General features: G+C 44.1%; 1 pseudogene across 1 annotated transcript; it reads left to right on the forward strand.

The window, feature by feature from the left end:
- The first annotated feature begins 1,441 nt into the window (after positions 1-1,441).
- LOC308614018 (glycine cleavage system H protein, mitochondrial-like) lies at positions 1,442-15,810 on the forward strand (annotated as a pseudogene). Its single transcript has 4 exons — positions 1,442-1,479; positions 1,635-1,760; positions 4,177-4,307; positions 15,238-15,810. The product of its transcript is annotated as a glycine cleavage system H protein, mitochondrial-like (transcript).
- The last annotated feature ends 1,119 nt before the right edge of the window (positions 15,811-16,929 follow it).

Here is a 16,929-nt window from a genome sequence, read left to right on the forward strand (position 1 = left end):
ATGCTAAATTTGGTGAGGACTTTCCTGGCAGTCCAGTGGTGAAGACTGCACGCCTCCAATGCAGGGGATGCAGGTTTGATGCCTGGTTCGGGAACTAAGATCCCACATGCTGCGTGGTGCAGCCCCCACCCAAAAAAATAGCTACTATATTTTGACAGGCACATTATCTCATAATATAATTCTTTCAACAATACCTTATACCTTTGAGTCCTACAGGCATTAAGGAACAGGTGCAAGTGGAGGAGCAAGGATTTGGACTCAGGTCTGCTCGGGATGCCCATGTTCATGTCATGTTCATTCCACCATGCCACCCTGCCTCCCTACCATCTTGCTGTGTGCAAGGCTTTGTGATTGGTGCCCAGCTGAAATCAGTGGAGTAGGTCTGCCAGGCAGGCAGAGCTGTAGGACCACATGGGTCCTGAGAGGAGTAACAGGTGACATGATAATTGAGAGAGATTCAGTGTTAGAAAGACCTAGAATGTAGTAAAAGGTAGGTGTCCCATACGTGGAGCAAATATGATTATTGGCAGTGGTGAAAGTGGGGGTGGGGGAATGGGAGAAACAGTGGGAGTGACCCAGACTGGCAGTGTGGGACAGACAGGACAAGTGGCAGTTAGCAAGCTCCCAGCTCAGTCTGCCTTTCAGGGGTGTTACCTGGAGAAAATAGACGTAAGCAGGTTAGAGTCCTGATTTTGAAGAGACCAGGGTTCTGGTCAGGTTATGGAGGTAGGAGCTAAAGCCTGAGGAATCAAGGACTCAGGCTCTACAACAGGGAACTAGAACAGGGACTCGATGCCTGGTTGAAGGCAAAAGCCCAGAGGCCAGAACCAGGGCATTTGATCAGAGCAGGACAAGTCACAGGATATCCTAACTTTATCCCCTGAACTACTGAAACAGGGCTCCTTAAAGCCTTCAGCTAGAGACAGGATTGGGCCCTGAATCTGGGGGAGGGCCAAAGCTATAGATGAGTGTCAAGTGGCACAGTGATGGGGACTGATAGCTCCTTAGAAGAGACCAGTGCCTGTCGCGTTGTGTTTTGCTTTGTTTCCTGCAACATGCATGACCAATGACAGCTGTACGTACATGTACCCCTTTAAAAATATTCAGGGTTAGACACAATTCTGGGTGTGCCATCTATAATGCCAGCTGCTTCCTACTACACAAAAAAGCATTTCAGGAAGTGACTAGGAGAGAACACTGTTTTGGAATAACTATGAATCTGTTCTATTCAGTATTATCATCAGCAAAAATTACCTGTATGCATGTCTGATTTTGACAGGCCAGGGTGATGGGATCCCCCTGGGTGGGCATCCCCATGTGGACCCCGCCTGGTGTGGCCTCTCTCTCTGTGCCAGCCCACTCACTCAGCCAAGCCTCCTTGGGTTTCACGTAACAGATACAGTTCAAGCTTGCCTGAGCTAAAACAGAGAGTGGACTGGACATGGGCCAGAGCCGGAAGGGCAGCTGGGCCTCAAGGGGGTTAGAACAAAGCCCTGAGAGGCCCATGGGAATGCAGAAAGCTATTCTCTTGCCACCTCCCCTTTTCTCCCAGGGGCGACCTGGTTTCTCATCTCTACTTCTCCCTGACGTTTTTAGTCATCTTTTGCTACATTCCAGTTTTTTCTGCCTCCCAGAGTACATCGTGAAAATGGCCATGCCAGCCCCTTATTGTATGCTGTCCTAGATCTAGGGCCAATAGTGACTGACCAGAAGGGCTGTGTCCGCATTCCAGACGTCCTGCAGACAGAATCTCAGCTTGGGTCAGGAGTGTCTCCTCCAATCAGCTGTAGGCACTTGGGGTGGTAGTGACTCCTGGGACCCGCTCCTGTGGAAGCGGATGCACAGAAGCTCTTTAAAAAGGAGGCATAGACTGAACGAAGACCCCCTAAGGTGCCTACTTCCTCCAAACTGTTGTCAAGGCAGCCAGTGGCTCTAAGTCCTCCCGTTCAGGCTGCCTCACTGTAGCTCTGCCTTCTCCCTGAAACACTGAACAGTACCTAAATATAGTTTGTTAAGTGAAAAGGCCTTCATCATGAACTTCACTGATGATGAATGTCTGCAACAAAAACTTTTTTTTTTCATGTAGAATAATCAAATCTAGGGACCACACATTAAGGGGAGAAACCAGTTTAAACAAAAGATCCACCAAGGACATTGGAAATGAGCCTGTTTACAAGGATCTACATTGCCTAACAATATATTTTACAACCAACAGAATTACTTAGGCATATGTACAAGTAGTTAATTTGCAAAGTGCCTTTTTAAACAGCCCTCAAATTATGCCTGAATGAAAACTATCTTATTCATACTTCTCTAGGTATCCAAAGAATAAAACCTGAAATCAGAGACTAGAAGCAGAAAACCTGGAGGTTCTGACTTACATGGGTTCCTGCTTCAGATTAATAAGGTAACATTAATGGAACCATGGGAGTTTACTAAATCTGAAGGCTGTACTCTTAGGCTCTGAGAGCAACCAAGACTCCTTCCCCTATAATCTCTAACGATGAGGATGAGGAGGATGAGGAGGAGGATGGTATTATCTGAGCACTGATTTTGTGCCAGGCACTGTGCTAAGCACTTTGCATAGATTATCACATTTAACCTTTGTAACTTCTCTATGAGATAGATTAGGCGTCCCCAACCCTGTTAGGAACCGGGCCTCACAGCAGGAGGTGAGCGGCAGGCCAGCAAGCGAAGCTTCATCTGTATTTACAGCCGCTCCGCATCGCTCGCATTACCGCCCGAGCTCCGCCTCCTGTCAGATCAGCGGCGGCATTAGATTCTCATAGGAGCGGAACCCTACTGTGAACTGCGCATGCGAGGGATCTAGGCTGCTCGCTCCTTATGAGAGTCTAATGCCTGATGATCTGAGATGGAGCTGAGGCGGCGATGCTAGCGCTGGGGAGTGGCTGCAAATACAGATTATCGTTAGCAGAGAGGTTTGACTGCACAGAGACCATAATAAATCAACTGCTTGTAGACTCATATCAAAACCCTATCAGGGAGTGGCAAGTGAAAACAAGCTCAGGGCTCCCACTGATTCTGCATTATGGTGAGTTGTATAATTACTTCATTATATATTACAATGTAATAATAATAGAAATAAATTGCACAATAAATGTAATGTGGTTGAATCATCCCGCAACCTTTCCCCCATCCTCCGCTCCACATCCCACTCTGTGGAAAAATTGTCTTCCACGAAACCGGTCCCTGGTGCCAAAAAGGTTGGGCACCACTGGGATGGATAGTAGTATTTTCCCCACTTTACAGATGAAGAAACTAAGGCACCATGCTAGTTAAGGTCCCACGAATGGTAATTTGCAGAACAAGCATATAAGCCCAAGTCTGGCTGAAGCTGAAGACCTTAACCAATATAAAATACTTAGATCGTCCAACAAGAAATTTTTGTAAAAAATTGAAAACGAAGCTCCCTAATGGACAGTGGGAGTTCCTATCATTTTTTTTTTTTAATCTCACAAGGAGTTTTCATTTTCAATGCACCTGAACAAGTTGTTGGGAGTTTTGTTTTTGTTTTTTGTTTTTGTCTCCTATATGGAAGGCACTGATGTCATGGGCAATGCAAAAATGATTACGACCCTCTTGGGTTTCTCAAGGAGCTCAAGGTCATCTAATCCTTAACAAGAGGCTGTACAAAATAGTTAGAGCGCTGAATACGGTGTCTCATCCCAGTAACATCCTAGCTCTAGGAGATGAAGGGAAGGAATGATCATGTCTACTAAGTATATAAAAGTTACGATTTGCTGCTGTTAGCTGAATCATGTCAGGGAACAGAAATCCCCTGTTAGCTAAAGTAATCAACAATTCTCAGGTGTGATTCTCAGCAGAACCAGTACAACTTCTGGTTAATCATGTACACGTGTCTTTAAGTGAACTGTGGGTTGTGATCCTTATGAATAAGACGCAAGACTAAAGGAAGAAATGGATCCTAGACAGGATTGATCCTTGTGGCCTGTTCTCAGTAAACACTGTCCCTGAAGAAAACACCTCTGCTGTGAGCTGTCAGCCAGCAAACTGAGGCAGGGACAACAGGGAGAAGGGCAGGGGAGATCTTTGGAAAGAGCTCTCCCCTCAACGTGACACTTTCAATCTCAAGGATCTTTCCAGAACAGTCCCAGGAATAAATGGGTACACCTGTTCTTTGTACTTTGATTGCAGAAACCAGTCCATCATCTGCCGCCAGCTGGACCCAGTGGATCTCAGTGCTGCCTGCCATCAGAAATCTGAACCATGCACCGATTGCTTGCTCTGTGCTCCACTTCCACGACCAAACCCTGCTTTCTGTTCAGGTAAGGTGAGCCCAGCTGTGTTTTTCTGCACCCCTGAAGTCTGCAGCGGTCTGTGATCAGGACGTAAAGTCTTATCGATGGTAGTGGAAAGCAGGATGCACTCCAGATTTTGGATAAAATAGCTCCAATGCTCCTTTTCATTTATATATGACTTTACATGACAAAGCCCATCACAATCATCATTAATTAAACCCGCCGCTTGGTGCCCTCTGAGGCAGGGCTGAAATAGGCTGCTCATTTTACAGCTGACAAAACAGATAGCAAGGCTTAGGGGTTCGCTGAAGTAAAGTAGTGTTCAACCGAGGAAGCCTGCCCCAATTCCCTTTCTAGTTCATTCTTTTTGGCCTGGAAGAGGCCTTCAAAGTGCGCAGCTCTTAACTCCAAACAGCTTAAGGAAGTCAGCTGGGAAGAGTTGCTTGGCAGGGGAACGGCAGCTGTCACAACCAGAGCACAGTGTGGGGCTTGAATTCTTTGAAAACAGCCAAGTCATATTTTTCTGGCTCTCAGTGGATGTTAAACACACATGCACGTAAGGTTTCTCCTGCCAGGCCAGAGAGCAGGCCAGGAAATGTGGGCAGTTGTAGCAATGTCACATTTGACCTGGTGGAAAGCCGCCTACCCACTACCCACACTTCACCCGTCTCTTACCAGATCCTTTATATTAAAATTTTAAATGAACTCAGAATTGAACCTATTCCAAGAGCAGGCCTAGTCCCATATTTGTGGGATGTGGGGAACAGGAAAAATGGAGGCCCACATATCATGTGTCTAAATATAAAAAAATTATAGCTGAAGCTAACAAGTTAGCCTTAACAGGCCAGTTAGCCTTTCCTACCTTGACAGATATATGTTTATAATGACCTATAAAATCAGTTTGATTGATGCAAAACTCCTCAGAGCTCCACACCAGAATGTGGTGGTTCCAGGAAAGCACTTTTGGCCTGGCCTGATGTCATTTCCCACCCGCAGGCCTGGCCCATATCATAAAGGGCCTTATATACACACGACGATGATCCCACCCCACATATGTTCAAGCTCCTGCCACATCGGCACCCCCTCACAGCCACCGCTTTGGGCCTGTGGTACCACACCAATGGCACGGTCTCCCTTTGGAAGGGTAGATCAGGAAAAGAGGTTCATACCAGTCCTGGAAGCAGGGACTTTGGCAGGGAATTCTGGACCTAAAAGCAGGGCAAGGCTCTGAGTGAATAAATCACTTGGCCTGTGGATTCCTCACCCAGTGAAGAGGAATGACCAGAAGAGAGCAAGAGTAGGGCTCTCTATTAAAGAGTGGGCCCCAGGGAGGGGCCTCTTGCCAAGACCTAAGAGCAAATGCTATCTGGCCAAATAATAAATCAGCCAAAAGTGTGAGTTAATACTGGAGACGGCACAAATCTGGATACCATAAATAATTTCACTTCAGCTACAAGGCACAGAGGCATGAGCTGTTTCAAGTGTTATGTCTGCTGCCTCCCACAAATAACTTACTTACTCTGGGCAGTAGGCATGGTCTCCAGTAGGTGTAAAGGCCAGAAACCAAATGAATAAGCTCTGCAATTAAATACTTTACTCAAGAGGCTGAGCTCCCATAAAAAAACAGTTACCAAAGCTCTAGGTGGTGACCCTAGGTTGGGTACCCCTACTATTGCCTCCCCAAAATGGACCAAGTGGGTAGAAGGAGAGATTCCCCGGGCCCCTGGGCGTGTGCTGCATTGCTCTTTGTGGAGAGGTCCTTGGGTCAGCCGAGGTTTCGAGGAGCCGTGGGACAAAACAGATCCCTCTGTCCACATCGTTTCCCTTAGAGTCAGAGTCATGATCCCAGTCCTGGGGCTTGAGATGCAAAGAGGTTAACATTACAAGCTCCCGTAGTAACTCATAGATCAACTTTGTTTAAATTAATGATTTACAACATTTAATTTTAAGGGAACCATGTCCACATCTAAAAAGTATTTTTATCATCAAATTCTCAAGGCAAAAGATGTAAATAAGGAAATGTGTAAGATGTATATTTTGATGCTAATTTGTGGCTGTGCTCTATGTCAGTGGTAACAGCATTGAACTCTGGATTCTTTTTTTTTTGATTAATTAATTAATTAATTTGTTTGTTTTGGGCTGTGTTGGGTTTTCGTTTCTGTGTGCAGGCTTTCTCTAGTTGCGAAGAGCGGGGGCTACTCTTCATCACGGTGTGCGGGCTTCTCATTGTCATGGCTTCTCTTGTTGCGGATCACAGGCTCTAGACACGCAGGCTCAGTAGTTGTGCCTCACGGGCTTAGTTGCTCCGCGGCATGTGGGATCTTTCCAGACCAGGGCTCGAACCCGTGTTCCCTGCATTGGCAGGCAGATTCTTAACCACTGCGCCACCAGGGAAGCCCTGGATTCTTGATTCAAAGGCTTTAGTCCAACCTTCTCTGACAGCACTGTTCCTAATATATGAAGGACATATTTCCTTAATGATCTTTCGATGGTGGTTATATAAATTAATACACCAATTTTTTTTCTTTTAAAATGGAGATAAAAATAGAGCCCAAATCAGAATAAAAGAGTCAATTCACACCATCACATAGTGGTCACATCTGTGGAGTGGACAGACAGGTCCTCTTCCTGCCCCTACAGCCTTCTCCCCCACAGATCTACTATCTGTTCAGACAGACCCATTCTGTAGAGCCAGGGATAATCTGTGTGCCTATACTGACCCCATTTCTGGTTGTCACTTGATAACATGGCCCATCTACTTTTGTGTTGCCACCCACACAAGTATCCAACTTCCTGAAGGCATGCCCTCAGCCTCCCCACCACAGTTCAAGTTTCCACATTATCTGATCCATCCTCCTCGCCCATCCAGATCAGGTGAATTGTATGTCCAAAGAAGGTGATGTGGTGCTGTCAATAAGACCTTGCTGGAATGGTACAGTCCTGTCATTGAATGAGAAGAATGACTCTCAGACAATGCTGATGGCTGCTAGTAATACCTGATGTCACTGATATCGAGGAATGTAACCTTTCATTTATCCAGAATAGTTAGGGAACAGGGAGTTCTAATATACTGGATAAGCTGCTTAACTATAGACTACCAGTTTTGAAAGAAAAGTAAACTAATTTGGAAAGAACTATAAATAACACAACAGCACATTATTGGCAGATCATAATTTTACCTGGCATTGTAATTATTTACAAGTGTGCTCCACCTCCCCTGCAAGGCCATTAGCTTCTCTCTGTTTTTTTTGGCCCCGCTGTGTGGCATGCGGGATCTTAGTTCCCCAACCAGGGATCGAACCTGCACCCCCTGCATTGGGAGGGCAGAGTCTTAACCACTGGACCACCAGGGAAGTCCCACCACCGGCTTCTTTTTTTTTTTTTTTTTTACCATCCTTATTGGAGTATAATTGCTTTACAATGTTGTGTTAGTTTCTGCTGTATAACAAAGTGAATCAGCTATATGCATACATATATCCCCATACCCCCTCCCTCTTGCACTTCCCTCCCACCCTCCCTATCCCACCCCTCTAGGTGGTCACAAAGCACCAACTAGCTATCTGTTTTACATTTGATAGTGTATATATGTCAATGCTACTCTCTCACTTCGTCCCAGCTTACCCTTCCCCCTTCTGGTGTCCTCAAGTCCATTCTCTACGACTGTGTCTTTATTCCTGTCCTGCCCATAGGTTCATCAGAACCTTTTTTTTTTTTTTTAGATTCCATATATATGTGTTAGCATACGGTATTTGTTTTCCCCTTTCTGACTTACTTCACTTTGTATGACAGACTCTAGGTCTGTCCACCTCACTACAAATAACTCAATTTCTTTTTATGACTGAGTAATACTCCATTGTATATATGTGCCACATCTTCTTTATCCATTCATCTGTCAACCACCATTGGCTTCTGAAGAGATGGTCTGGATCAGTTTCATCTTTATTACCCTTATAGTACCTGGAGAGTTGCTTTATATATTGTAGGTGCTACAAATTTTTTTTATTAAATGAAAATATAGTTGACCCTTGAACAATGTGGGGGCTTGGGGTGCCTGACCCACACAGTCAGAAATCTGCATATAACTTTTCACTCCTCTGAAACTTTTCCCCCTTGAGGGGCTGTTAAAATATCAAGGGCCATGCAGTTTTGTAGGACCGCTTTTTCATCGTAGAAACTTCTGAGTTCATTAGACTGACAGCCTGATTACTGTTGTTAAGGCTTGCTGGGTAAATTTTGTTAAAGCTTCTATGTGAGTGATGATGACGTCCTCTCTGTTTGATTTCTTTCTTTCTATTTTTTTTTTCTTTTTTTGGCCACACCATGCAGCTTGCAGGACCTTAGTTCCCTGGCCAGGGATTGAACCCCAGGCCCACTGCAGTGAAAGCTGAAAGCACCAAGTCCTAACCACTGGACCACTGGGGAATTCCCCTCTATGTTTGATTTCTAAAAGCATTCCTCTCCTCAATGGCCAAAGCAGATGTACAATGCATGTTCTACAGGCCACAAAACAGGCCATCCTGGTCAGTAAAGTTTAAGTTAAACCATGTATAAGCCAGCATGACTTCCCCATATCTCAATATGAAGATTTTTTTTCATCATTTCCCCTCTTGATTGAAAGTCTTTCAATAGACAAAAAAATTTGTCCCTTGATGCCAGGATGGTTGCTGCCTGCCCTGGGTTCATCATGTCTCTTGGTGCTAAGCCTCCTTTTTGTTAATATATAGATATTCTTCTAGTTATCCACATTGGGGGAAGTTAATCAATATTGTGAACAGGCTCAGAGGTATGTTAATGGGGAAACATTTTGTAGGTTATATGTACATTTATCCATTATACCAAATTGTAACACAAACATTGTACATGCGCTTATAGCAGTAGACTTAAAGCAAGCAGTGATACATGTCATGAGTAGTTACACTCTGTGATAACTTCACTAGATAATTTTCTTTTCCTCCTGAACATCATGGCAAACATATGGCTAACACAATAACATTCAATTTTGATAGGGCCTTGACATGGGGCATCTGATCTTCTTCTAAAGACACATTGTTGTGATAAGCTTCAGAAACAAAATTAGAGTGTCTTTTTAGCAATTCATTTAAAATTTACAATTATGTAACGTAACAATAAGTAGCTCTCTGGGAGGTGAGTCTCAGGCAGTAAATACAGACCTCAATTAACAAAACTTGATTTTAGTATCCACTGAAACATAATTTTTCTCTAAAATTACCTTCATTTTTAGCAAATGTAGCCAAATTAAGACTAATTTGTTTGCAAAATAAGTCTGATTAATTGATTACTTAGGCTCTTTTAAGTTGGCTTGGCTGGAGCTTTTCATAAGGAATCTCAATTGAACTTTTGAAAGGTCTCTTAAAGCCAGGAAAGCCATGCCATGGGCCTGTCACAGATTTCACATGAAATATTTATAGATTTGAGTGAATTCCGCCCTTTTCAAGGTCCCCCAAATACCTTGAGGTTCCTGTACCTTTTAGGTGGTGGCCTTCTTTATTTACCTGATAATGCTTCTGGGAACTTAAGAATTTATAATTTTTGGAGGGATCAGGTAGGAAAAAAAAAGACAAATGTTCCTGTTTTACTTCCAAAGGTATAATTTACCAAATTGCTGTTAGTCATAATTAGCTTGAGTGAAAGGGTTTCTTTATATCTGGAAAACACAGATTAAAGCCAGTAACATTTTAGACAAAAACCATAAAAATTATAACCATATTCATTAGTTCACTCAATAGCTAATCCTTTTTGTTAACAGTTTTATGAAGCCATCAGGTTTTCATTAAGATGTTTAAATTTCTTACCCAGTTCAGTGGTATGATCAGAAATTTATCAGAGACCTGTACTTATCAAAACATCCTTCCTAAGAATCTTCTTGAAGATGAAGCACTTTTGCAAAACATCAGAGTATAACAATAACTGTCTGTAAATGACAAGACTTAAAAAGGCGTGATTAACACCTGATTACAATGTAATTGACAAAGAATGTTGGTTACTGCTGTGACATGTGACATACAACATTTAAAGATAATACCTAGAATTACGACAGATAACATTATATACCAGGACATATCCAAATTTTAGAAATTTCTTATAATTTCTAGAGTGTCTATATTAATAATATATTAATAACATTTATCCCTACAGTATAACCTGAGAAAGCTTACCACTCATTTGACAATGCTTCCCATGTAATTTAACATACCAAATAATCCTAGTTAATTTAATATCTTTCTCTGAGGTGCTTCAGGGGTCCTCTGAAGCATCATAGTTAGCTGGAGGTCAAAAGAACTTCAGTTAGAATTTGATATTTGGGGGACTTCCCTGGTGGTCCACTGGTTAAGACTCTGCACTTCCACTGCAGGGGACACAGGTTCAGTTCCTGGTTGAGGAACTAAGATCCCACAAACTGTGTGGCATGGCCAAAAATTTTTTTAAAAAGAATATGATATTTGGGAATTTTGTCAAAAATATCAGAAGGGGATGGTGGAGTCAAGATGGCATACTAGGAGGATGCAGAATTCACATCTCTTCACAACTAGGGCACCTACCAGGCACCGGTGGGGGACCACAGACACCTAAGGGGACAGGAGGAACCCCCAGCGACCGGGTAGTACGTGGGGCGTGAGGGGAGTGAAGTGGGGGGAGAAGTGGAGGTGGGATGGGACTTGTGCCCATGAGGGGTGGCTGGGGGAGGGGAAGGGCTCCCACGCCCAAAGGGGGAAATTGGGGGACCACTGGAAGGACAGAGGATCAAAAGGGAACGTGGCCACACTTCCCCTGCCCACTTGGGCCCCCAGGAGCCTGCTGAGATCTGGGGCCTGATCCTCTGCCCACCGAGGCCCCCTCCTGCTACGGGTCCTGAGGGAGTGGGAGGGAGGGAAGGGGGAACAAAAGTAAAGGCCGAACCTCCGGGACCGGCACCCCTGAGGGGCAGCTGGGGGAGGGAAGGAATTCCTACAGCCAGCGGGACCTACCCACGGTTAGGGGCCCAGCGGCGATGGGGGAGACCCTGGGGGAGATGATGGGTGAGGGGTGCAAAGGACTGGAAGGGAACACGGCCAGTGCTTTCCCTGTCCACTTACGCATCACACCACGGGCTCCTGGGCCTAATGCTCTGCCCTCGGAGCCTCCCTCCTGCTGCACAGAGTCCAAGCCCCGCCCCTACACCCCCACCCAGGGCCCCATCTCTACACTCGGAGACATATGTGCACTCCAACTGTGCTGGGCCTGAACCCCACCCACACACCCTCACTCAGGGCCCTACCACCAAACTCTGGAACCCCACACTCCAGAGGCCCTCCTTTCCACATGCTGCCTCTCCTCTTCTGCGCAGGTCCTAAGCAGAGGCCCCGCCACCCACCTAGGTCCCGCCTCACCCTAAACCCCGCCCCTGCCTAAGTTCCACCCCCACCCCCCCTAAACTCCACCCCCATAGCCAAGGCTTTTTTTTTTTCTTTTCTTTTTTCCTCTTTTAGATTGGGTTTTGTTTCACCTTGTTGATTCATTGTTGTTGATTCTTTTATATTTTTATTTTTCCTAATAAATCTTTTATTTTTCTAATTTTATTATATTCTTTATACTTTATTAGTGATCTCTCCTTTTGGCTTGTTCTCCCCCTCCCCCCCTTTTGTTTTCTTTTTTCTGTTGTGGTTTTATTTTACCTTGTTGCAGTTGTTTCAATTATAGTTTTATTTTTCCTAATTATTTTTTATCTTTCTAATTTTTTGTTTTTTATTCTTTGATATTGTACTGCTCCTTTTTTTCTTTCTTCCTTTTTTTTTTAACTGTGCCATGAAGCTTGCGGGATCTTGGTTTCCAAGCCTGAGGTCGGGATTGTCTGACAACCCCTCAGAGTCCAAGCTAACCTGGCCAGACTGTCACCCCAAAGCTGGGTTTGCCTCTTGGAGGGTGTCAGGTCAAAAGACACAACAAAACCAAAGACCAGGAGAAGGAAGGATTTATTACTGGGAGCAAGGAGAACACTGAGGATCTTTCCCAAAGCAGTATCTTCCTGAACAGCAAAATTAGGGAATTTTTAAGCTAAGCATACATGCATATTCATGAATGGGCTTAGGTGGTAGGTAGAGTCCAAGCTTTAGTTGATTGAAGTCATGAGGGTCAGAAAAAGTCAACCCTATCATCCTTTAGATTCCAGTTGATCTGGTGGTTGAGTGCCTGAGGGGGGGATTTAAGTTTTGCAAAATAGCTCAAGATGGTGCTTCAGGCTAGTCTTTACCATTGAAATAGAACTGGGAGTCTTTACAATTTGTTATCTTTGCTATTGTTTCTTCTCTTGCCTAAGTTTGTCCTTTTGTTCTCTTAAGGTCATTATTACTGAGACCTGTTCAAGGACAAGTACTGTTGCCAGGCTCAGATAACAAAATGGCTTAGGCCAAAAATGGCTTCTCTTATGTCAAGAAAGCCATGCCTGGTTCTCTTTCTCCAGGGATCCCCTACCCTATCTGCTTACTGGACAAGATTAACTGCACAGTTCTTGAGTCTTTCTTGCTTCCCTGTTGAGATGGGGACAGAAGCTGATTTGTTGGGTGAATGCCACTCACTTCTTCAAAGGGACCCTCCAGATCAAGATGTCTGGAGTAGCCTCTGAGTCTGACAAGTGAGTTGAGGTGCATGGACCTGACAACTCAGGCACCAAGAGGGATTCTCCTATGCCCTTGCCTGCAGGTCCCCAGCAACACAGAGCTGGGGGAACCCAAAGGGGCTAGGCGAGATGTCCCTCCGTGGTCGCCAAAATTTTTACCAAAAAACTGTGTTGGCCTCTTGGTGGGGGTCAAGCCAACAGATACAACCAAGCCAAAGATCAGGAGAAGGAAGGATTTGTTACTTGCAGCAAGTAAGGAGAACACTGGGGATCTTTCCCAAAGCAGTGTCTCCCTGAACAGCAAAATTAGCAAAGTTTTTGTTGTTGTTTTTGTTTGTTTTAATATTTATTTATTTATTTATTTATTTTGGCTGTATCGGGTCTTAGTTGCAGCATGTGGGATCTTTGTTGTGGCATGCAGGATCTTTCGTTGCAGCATGCAGGCTCCTCGTTGAGGCACGTGGGCTTCTCTCTAGTTGTGGCATGCGGGTTCTAGAGCATGCAGGCTTAGTTGCCCTGCAGCATTTGGGAATCTTAGTTCCCTGACCAAGGATCAAACCTGCATCCCCTGCATTGGAAGGCAGATTCTTAACCACTGGACCACCAGGAAAGTCCCAAAATTGGTGACGTTTTAAGCTGAGGGTACATGCATATTCATTCATGAAGGGACTTGAGCAGAGAATTCAGCATACAATTGGGGGTTGACAGAGTCCAAGCTTTAGTTGATTGAAGTCACCAGGGTCAGAAAAGGTCAACAGCATCATCCCTTAGGTTCCAGTTGATCTGGTGGTTGAGTGCTCCAGGGGAGTTTAAATTCTACAAAACAGCCCAAGAAAGTGCTTCAGGCTAATCTTTACCATTGAAGCAGAACTGGGAGTCTTTACAACTGATATATTACCTTTGCTATTGTTACTTCTCTTGCCTGATAACAGTCATTTGCTCCTGCATTCTTTTGTCCCTTAAGATCATTAATTACTGAGACCAGTTCAAGGACAAGCATTGTGTCCAGACTTAGATCACAAAATGGCTTAGGCCAAAAATGGCTTCTCTTATGTCAAGAGGAGCCATACTTGGCTATCTTTCTCCGGGGACCCCCCTACCCTATCTGCTTACAACACTAGACATCAAAAATGAAAAGATAATGTGAAAAAGAAATTCATATTTATTTACAGATAAAATGATTCATGCATTGATAACAAAGAAGGAACAATATGATTGCTTTATGGTAGCCTAGTGTAATTGATACTATTGCTTCACTGTAACTTAGCATATACCCACATGAATGGTTATACCATTTTTATGGCATACAGTATTACAGTCATATTCATACTATAGTATTAGAAACATTGTTATATATTTTTAAAAACCACATACCCGTGATGATAGGCAGATATGCAGTTTCTCCAGTTACGAGAGAGAGACAGAGAGAGAGGGAGGGAGAGAGAGGCATACTATATGGTCATGTAATTCTTTGAAAGCAAAGTTATGAAACAGTAAGAAAACTAACATTAATTTTGTATTAAATATCACTCACTGGGCTTCCCCGGTGGTGCAGTGGTTGAGAGTCTGCCTGCTGATGCAGGGGACACGGGTTTGTGCCCCGGTCCGGGAAGATCCCACATGCCGTGGAGCGGCTAGGCCTGTGAGCCATGGCCGCTGAGTCTGCGCGTCCTGAGCCTGTGCTCTGCAACGGGAGAGGCCACAGCAGTGAGAGGCCCACGTACCACAAAAAAATAAATTAATTAAAAAAAAATAATAATAATTAATAAATATCACTCACCTCATGCTTACGTAAGGATAGGCTATCTACTTAAAGTCTTGCACAGGATGTTCTATATGTATATTTTTGGATATTTATTGAAAAAAATCTGCATGTAAGTGGACCCATGCAGTTCAAGCCCATGTTGTTCAAGGGTCAACTGTATAGAACACATACTATAATTTATCAACATGACTTAATCCTTCTTTGAAGGATTAAGGCCCTCCAGGATCACACATTTCTTCAGGCTTATTATTATGTGTTTTATCTCTGGGGATGTTTATAGGCCAAGTGACGAAAGCAGAATTCTGTAATGACTGGAAGACAGAACTTGATGTCCACTGACTCATTCCAATTCTAAGTCTATGTGCATGTGTCTCAAAGTCAAATATAGAAGTGATCCCATTTATTACTACCTAAAAGAAACACCACATCACAGTGCAATTGTTTATGAAAATAGGTTACAAATAAGGAGCGTTAACCAGCTTCTGATTATAAACCTTAACCAGGGCAAGGAATGTATCTTAGAGATCTTTGAAAAGGTAGGCTATCATTAATTAGTACCATTAATATGTTATTACCAGGGTCCTCCCCCGCCCCCGTCGGCCGGGGTGCTCTAGATGCTGCACGGAGACCCCCTGCGCCCCTGCGAACATGGTGCTGGAGCATGCGGGCCGTGGTCTGCAGCCTGCACGCCATCTCTGCACCCAACGCGCCTTGCTCGCCGCTTCCTTGGGTACTGCGGGCGGGCGCCCTTCGGGCGCTGCGCACCGGCCACAATCTGCTGTCGGTGCGTAAATTCACAAACATGAATGGGTAACAACAGAAAACAGTGTTGGGATAGTGCGAATCCGCAATTTTGCACAGGAAGCTTTGGGAGATGTTGTTTACTGTAGTCTGCCTGAAGTTGGGACAAAATTGAACAAATGAGGAATTTGGTGCTTTGGAAATTGTGAAAGCTGCTAGTGAACTCTATTCTCTTATCAGGAGAAGTAACTAAAATTAATGAAGCTCTAGCAGAAAATCCAGGACTTGTCAACAGATCTTGTTATGAAGATGGTTGGCTGATCAAGATGACACTCAGTAACCCTTCAGAACTAGATAAACTAAGGAGTGAAGAAGCATATGAGAAATACATAAAATCTATTGAGGTGTGAAAATGGAACCTCTAAATATACTAGTTTGAAACAAACAAAAATATGTTATTACCATTATTTTATTAAAGCCTAATCATCAGATTATAATCTACTAATTAATGCAAACATATTTATCATTATGTGCCTGATATATGCCAAGCCCTGTGTTAGTCATTAGGGATACAATGTAAATATAATTCATGCCCTCAAGAAATTTAAGTAATTCACCTTTAAAACCATTTTATTGTGCAGATCATTTTACAGAACTTTATCTTTTATTTATTTATTTATTTATTTTTTGCGGTACGCGGGCCTCTCACTGTTGTGGCCTCTCCCGTTGCGGAGCACAGGCTCTGGATGCGCAGGCTCAGCAGCCATGGCTCACGGGCCCAGCCGCTCCGCGGCATATGGGATCCTCCCGGACCGGGGCACGAACCCGTATCTCCTGCATCGGCAGGCGGACTCTCAACCACTGCACCACCAGGGAGGCCCTTTACAGAACTTTAGATGTCACTGTTACAGAGCTTTAGATGTCACTGTAAGAAATTAGCCTGGGCGTGATGGGACTGTCTAACACATCCTATAACTCACTCAAAATATAGAATAATAGAAAAGAAAGAATGCGAATGTTAGCTTAATTACTTAATATTCGCCTTTTTTTCTGAAAAACACAGCATCCAGAATGTTCCTTTAAGGATCTAGTCTTTTGCACTTGCAGAATTCTGGGTGAATTTGCTTCTGCACATAAAATGATTTTCATTTCAGTTAGTACAATATCTGCCAGTCCCCCAGGACTTGAGGGTAAAGCCCCAGGCGGGAGGGGAACAGCCATCACATTGCCCCCACCCCTTGGCTGGCCTTTCTGTGGGTGTGATGGTGACAGAGGCAGCATGAGGGAGCCCTGCCCTGGGAGTCAGGAGAAACCAGGAGACAGAGACAGGTGCTCTCAGTCCAGTGTGTCAGGCACTCTGCTAACGGATGCTGCCTTGCTTCTGGACAGCTTCTTGTAACCATGCTGATTCTCATCGTGACAGGAGGACTTTACAGCTTAGATCTTCATGTCTAAAACTAAGGGTTTAGGTTACATCAGAGTTTCCCAAATTAAATTCCGCAAAACACAGGTCCCATAAGGTATTTCTT

Source organism: Mesoplodon bidens (genome assembly GCF_964165515.1).
Source record: "Mesoplodon bidens genome assembly, chromosome: 3".
NCBI lineage: Eukaryota > Metazoa > Chordata > Mammalia > Artiodactyla > Ziphiidae > Mesoplodon > Mesoplodon bidens.